General features: G+C 38.6%; 1 long non-coding RNA gene across 1 annotated transcript in view; it reads left to right on the top strand.

The window, feature by feature from the left end:
• Window positions 1–3,526: 3,526 nt before the first annotated feature.
• The window catches only part of LOC128248109 (uncharacterized), a 5,569-nt gene continuing 1,927 nt past the window's right edge, over window positions 3,527–7,168 (top strand). Inside the window, exon 1 of the long non-coding RNA XR_008264379.1 lies at window positions 3,527–4,022. This is a non-coding gene — a long non-coding RNA (uncharacterized LOC128248109). The remainder of the gene's footprint in view (window positions 4,023–7,168) is intronic.

The following is a 7,168-nucleotide window of genomic DNA, read 5'->3' as shown; positions in this document are numbered from 1 at the left end:
CTACTGAATGTAATTAATGGGTGGAGGTAAAAAAAGTTTTTTACCCTTAATCTATACAGCAATAAGAAAATGGAGGGGATCAAGAGGTGATATTCATCAACTTTTAGACATTATATTATGTCTATTTATTTATTAAAAAAAAAACCGTTATAACAATATACATACATGTATAGCATAATATGCTTTACATATACAATATATAAAAATACCAGTAATTATTAAAATATATAACGTAGATTGCAAAAGATAGGATGATAGCTTACGGCTGTTTCAACCAAGAGGCCAAAGTACCCCAATCTACTTATATCCCTTCAGTGAACTGAAGTATTTGGTAGATAAGATTTAGGTACTTGGGTGTGTCTCTGGGCTTCATCAGAGAGTTTAGAAAGTTCATAAGGTTAAGTTATAAATACAAATACATACACATATACACACTTATACATATACATATATATATGTGTGTGTGTGTGTGTGTGTATATATAGTAAATGAGTTCAACAAATATATGATAAGAAAATTGACTATACATTTTATTCTCAATTAATCTTGAATGGATTTCAGACAGACTTTGACCACTCAGTTCAACGGTTATTGACCTTTCATATTAACCCAGTATTTTGTGTGGTTCTCATGCTCTCGGAAGAACACAATGACAATATCAAGCGAGAGGTCAAGGGACATAACTGCGGCTGACTAATATAACAAAATATTCTTGGTTCTCAAGAACAGTTGTGATTGGGAGCTCTGACGTGATGACGACTTGGGTCTTTAGGTGGTACCTGTAGAGAAGTTGAGGCGGAAGTTCCAAACATGGAAGTATAGTTAGGAGTTGAGGGGCCTAAAAGGGGAACTTAGCAGAAACAAGAGTTTGGGTAGGTGGGAAGGAAGAGAGGATCTTTATAGTATTAGGGAAATTCGGGTGTCAGTGGAAGTTCCTTGGAGTGTGACCTGTGTGAGCAGTGGATGCATGGGTTGGGGTCACATATAGATTGGCAGAGAAGGTAGGTTTCATATGCAGCAGGTGCACCAGGGCAGTAAGCACTTAGACTACTCAGGAAAGGGATTCTCTTAAATTCCTAGACAGCTCCCTAGAGATGATTGCTGGTTTCTGTTGCTTGGGTGACCTAGGTGTCAGTAGAGGTAGGTGTCCTGAAGGTGTGGGAGCAGGGTGGACAAGGTTCATGAAGTCCCTTATTGCCTCTACTGGCAATAAGGGGCTTCTTCCTCAAGGTAAGAGACAAATTGTGCAATGTGTCTTTTCAAAGTGCATAGCTGCATGGCAGGAAGATGTGGGTCTTTAGTGTAGAGGATCTGTGGGAACTAGAGAGAGGATGGGGCGAGCATTCGTTGTTGGATGTGCCAGACTGGTGTACATGGACAATGAAGCATAGGTGAGCTGAGACAGACTGGGTATGGGAGAAATCAAATGTGGTACGCAAGAGAGGAGAGTCTGCAGTGATGTGAGAACTTGATGAGGGTGGAGGGTGTCAGTTGCATAAGCAAATGCTGAACATCCAAAGTAAGTAGTGCCCATGAAAGTGGGGAGGGCTTGGGATGAGGTAATGAAAGATATTCTCAGAATGCTGCATCTGGCAAAGGCAGTGACAGAGAACCATGTTGATTGGTGCCACAAAAGACCCAATCCATTGTGTAAACTGAGCAAAATGCACATTGAAATAGTAAGAGTTCTGTACTCTTATCCTTGCTTGTTGCTATTCTATACCTTCACGTCCCACCATCATCCCTTCCCTTAACCACTATACCGATTCTATATCCTCTCATTTTCCTATCATCTCTTATATTCACCATACCATGCTGTTAAGGGGAAAGCATTTGACCTGTGTATAATGAATCCCTTTACCCCCACCACCTGTATCTTGCAACTTTCCTTCCTTCAATCTTTACAAATAACAATGCTTGAGGGAAGTACAGTTACACTCGTGCAACATTCACTCATCTTCCCTGAGTCTTTTGTCACCACACTATCTTCTAATCACCTTAATCCCGTCACCATCATCTTTACATACCATGGATCAGTGGTTAGAGCGCCAAGCTTACAATCATGAGGTTGTGAGTTCAATTCTCGGACCAGGTTGCATGTTTTGTTTGTTCTTGAGCAAGATACTTTATTTCACGTTGCTTCAGTTCACTCAGCTGTAGAAATGAGTTGCGACATCACAGGTGCCAAGCTGTATCGATCTTTGCTTTTCTCTTGGACGATATTGATGGCATGGAGAGAGGTTGGTATGCATGGGCGACTGCTGGTCTTCTATAAGCACCCTAGCTCAGATTTGTTCCTCGGAGGGTAACTTTGTAGGTGCAATCCCATGGTCATTCATGACCAAAGGGGGGTCTCAAACATACCATTCTACCTACCCACATATAACGTAGTGTAGCAGTGAATTTCCCACCTAACTCTCACAAACCTCTGGCACAACTTTTTCCCTTTCTTTCCCATTACTTGCTTTTACTATCTATGTTGCCATCCTCCTCCCATTCCCTTCCCATCATACTTTAACTTATCATCATCACTATTCTCTCTCTCTCCTATTTTCCCTCTCAGTCATGAGGGTTGTTAAGTCTAGTGAGTTTACACACAAGTGGTGGTGCCACATTCGAAGCACCCAGCGCAGTATGTAAAATGGCTGGCAAACAAAGCAGCGACAAAATAGAGTTAAATTGGCTATTTTGTTTCTGTGGCAAGAAATCAAACGGAGTGAATGAAGTTTGTGTGCTGAGAGAGATTGAGGAGTGTGATGCATGAAGGTATCCTTCATAATTCAATTGATGGTGTTGCAAGAATTGTAGTGCTGGGTAAAAGCCATCCATTTTGTAGGAGTTAGAGGTTTTTAGCTAGGCTTTGTATTTCTTGTTTTTGCTTGAGCTTGTTTTTACTCTTTAGTTTTTTTCTCTAAACAGAGATCTATCCCAATCAATGGAAACACATCATAGCATATCCTATTCGCATGCAGGAAACTATATCTGATCCTTCCAACCCTAACTTCTAATGTCTCAGAAGTCAAAAAGGAGGTGGTTGTAGATAACCTGAGATAAGGAGACATATTGCAGTGTTTTCTTAGATTGTAGTAGGTAGGGCTCTCTCTCTCTCATCCCCTCTCTCTGTCAAGGTCTACCACTATGAGGCTTATTTATAGCTAGTCTAGATAATGTCATGCCAGACCTGCCCTACCTCATGAATAGAGACCTGGAAAGCATCCTTCAATATCTATCTGCATACCCCATCATTTATGCCCACTTGATACACCCATGTATCTCACCCTTATCTTCTCTGCTCTATCACATCCCTTAAATTCCAAACTAAACAAGTAGCCTAATTATTCCTCTCTAGGGCTGCAACTCTCTCAAATTTCCTCCCTGTTCATGCTTCTCCTACATACCTCAACTTTAAAACATATTCCAGCTGAACATCACTAGCCTCAATTTCACTAGTTTGCAAAGGTCATGGACACATTCCCCTTCCTCTTCCTTCTCCTCCTCTGCCTTTGACTAACCAATTATAAACTAGTCAACGAAGGAGTCTTTACGCAGTTGCTTGACCTGCTTGGAATTACAAACAAATCTCCCAAATCACACATAACCATCTTAAAAAAACGAAGGACCAAATTGATATATCACTCTACGTCTTGTGTTACGTATGACATCTTTAATTAGGCAGTCTAGACCTTTAAATTTAAAAAAAATGTTATTTAACTTATATTATTTTATATTTTAACTGTGTGTTTTTTAAATATATCTTTACATTCTTTATTTTTTCTTTACTTATCTGTTAAACTTTTCTTTTCCTGAAATTAATTGAAAATACTAAAAGCTCCCCTATTTAATCACAATAATTCTATGTTAATAATTGCCAAAGAGTAAGACTCAATATATTTTATGGGATAAGTTTAAGTTTTAATAGTTTAATCAATAGATGAAGAAATTTTTCGAAAAATATTTATTAAATAAATTGAAACAAATTTTTTTATATGAAATAAATCTATGAAAGCTTAAGCTTTTGTTTCGTAAGTTTATATTTGTTTACTTCTTTTAAAAACATAATACGTACTTTTTCTTAGGAGAAAAAAAAATAGTAAAAACAGCTGTACACAAACGTCATTAGTGATATTTTGGGCCCTGTTTCTGGCACATCCGTTTTTAAAACAAAGCAATTTAAATATCTTATCAAAGATAGTTGTAAACATCAAATACATCTAATTATCTTTCGTTAAATGTTATATTAGGCATAATAAATAACATTAGCTATTGACATTCGATCTTGTTTAAATTAAAAATGAGATTTAGTAATATGTGTTAACGGTATATGTTAAAAGTACGGATGCCCAAAAATGCTTCTATGCTAAGCGATTACATGGAGCTATTCTGATTACATTTCATCATGGATGCAGATAGTTTCTTTAAAAGAGTGGCTCGGTTTACTGTAGGAACCTAGTAAGAAAACTTAGGAAAACTTCTGTAAATGACTGATTTAATGAGTTTCTGTTTTCATTGCTTTATTTACTGAGTAAAACTTGATTTTTTTCACTCACGCACTATGCTGTAATATAAATTGCTGTCATTGTGTGTAAGTCCTTGTCAGTCAATAAGCGACTCAAAATATTTGGTTAATAATTTTGACTATTATTTATGATATTAAATGAAATGTGACTTCGCGAGATCGTTGCCAGTGCCCCCTGGACTGGCTTGTACGGGTGGCACATAAAAGACACCATTTCGAGCGTGGCCGTTTTCGTGCGGGTGACACGTAAAAGCACCCACTACACTCTCTGAGTGGTTGGCGTTAGGAAGGGCATCCAGCTGTAGAAACTCTGCCAAATTAGACTGGAGCCTGGTGTTGCCATCCGGTTTCACCAGTCCTCAGTCAAATCGTCCAACCCATGCTAGCATGGAAAGCGGACGTTAAACGATGATGATGATGATGATGATTCTTGTTCCTCTTCTAATCTTTAAATTTTACTCTATTGTCTTTAAAACGAAGGAACACGAGCTTGTCTGCAAGTATTTACCTTAGAATAATTAATAAAATAAATATTTGTAGGTCCCATCCATATCTAGCAACTGGAACTTGTTTATGCAACTACCCTCATCCATACACATCACATAATTCCAGTGCAGTTTTCTCTCTTGCACACTTGATCTGATACCTCTTTTGCCCAATTTTTCCCTCAACATTTTTGCACTTCTACATGCACACTGATCCTGCACATCCAGCAGAGCATAGCTTCATTTCTTTCTAGTCTTTGTATGTCCTCTGCATTCAATGATTTACTTTTCACTGTCACGTAGCATTGCTGATCTGTTGGTAACAAAAGCTTCTCTCTAAGAGCGGAAGGCAGATTGTATGATGCTTGTGTAAAAGCAGCAATACTACATGGTAGTGAAATGTGAGCTGTGAATGCAAAGAAAATTTAATAAAATAGGTCAAGTGTATTGGGATCATTCTGTAGAGTGAATGGTAGGAACAAAACTGGGATCTTAAAGTTAGAAGATAGCTGAGAAATTAGGTCAAGACATAAGAGTACTGAAGTAAATGTCTTACATTGTTTAGGTTTTACATCTTTTAATTTTGTGCTTAAATCATATCAGGGTCTCACCAGGATCAAATGCTTGAAATTATAGGTGCAAGCAATAGTTGTGTGGTTAAGAAGGTTGCTTCCTAACCATATGGTTAAGAAGGTTCAGTCCCACTGTTTAACAACTTGAACAAGCACCTACTCTAGCTCCAAGTTGACTAAAGCCTTGTGCATGGTTTTGATAAATGGAAACTGAAAGAAACTCGGAGTGGTTGGTGTTAGGAAGGGCATCCAGGTGTAGAAACACTGCCAGATCAGACTGGAGCCTGGTACAGCCTCCTGGCTTCCCACACCCCAGTCAAACCATCCAACCCATGTTAGCATGGAAAATGGACGTTAAACGATGATGATGATGACGAGCTTCTTTCAGTTTTTGTCTACCAAATCCACTCACAAATCTTTGGTCGGCCCGGGGCTATAGTAGAAGACACTTGCCCAAGGTTCCACACAGTGGGACTGAATCCAGAACCATGAGGTTGAAAAGTAAGCTACTTACCACACAGCCACTCCTGTGCCTATACACACACACACACATAGGCGCATGGCCTAGAGGTTAGGGAGTTGCACTCACCATTGCCAGATTGCAGGTTCGATTCCCAAACCAAGCAGTACATTGTGTTCTTGAGCAAAACACTTCATTTCATATGGATGCACCCTGTAATGGACTAGACTTCCGATCAATGGGCAATGTTGGCCTGCTCACCTAGTCAGCAGGGTGGCGTCATCATTCGAAAGCTAAAACAATACTAAGCACATTGTGACCAGCGATGTATAACAACATCTGATAGTCTGCTCGACCGCATGATATATAGCCATCTATGTATTATACTTAATGTATACTTACTATCAATAGGCCAGTTACTGCAGCATTTGTTTTGAGAGAACATCTGTTATGGATGTGATGTGTTAAGAATGCTATAAGTATCAGGGGCAGATGAAACTTCCTCCCCGTAGCAGCCATCAAGAACTGGATGCCTTTTCAACCTTTTGGGCCTTTTCCATGATGTGCACGTGCAACCAGTTGCATGCTTAGATGAGAATTTATCGCCTCTGATACAGGAAAAAGTGAATGTAACATTCACTGATGTTGCAAATAGCAGCAATACAATCTTTTATCCAAGTACCTACAGGGCTTTTCATTTGACTCAACTGAAAGATTTGGAAAATCTTCCTAATTTGGATATGTTGTTTAACTCCACATCAGCTCTGATCAAACAATTCTAGGATTCAAAAAGGCATTCTAGCCATACTCATCCAGCCTTTTTGGATGTTTGGGGTGATTTAGCTGCTATTTCTTGCTGGTCGAGTCATTATGTAGAACAGCAGTTTCCTTTCAGGACAATAGTTACGGGTGTCAAAGGTTTTAAATTATAAGAAAAAAAAAAAAAATTCAGAATTCAGATTGACACAAAATGTGTCAGAGTTCACATTCCCAAAATAGAAGAGTGCAGAAACTGTGAAAATATACACTTATACATTCAGAGCAAAATCAATTTTCCTCTGGGGTTTATATCTTTTCTACTGGAAAAGATATAAAAAAATAAAAAAATCACTCTGTTCTTCACATACCTTAACCC

This window comes from Octopus bimaculoides, chromosome 6, assembly GCF_001194135.2.
Source record: "Octopus bimaculoides isolate UCB-OBI-ISO-001 chromosome 6, ASM119413v2, whole genome shotgun sequence".
In the NCBI taxonomy this organism is placed as follows: domain Eukaryota; kingdom Metazoa; phylum Mollusca; class Cephalopoda; order Octopoda; family Octopodidae; genus Octopus; species Octopus bimaculoides.
This window is presented reverse-complemented; position numbering and strand designations above follow the sequence as displayed.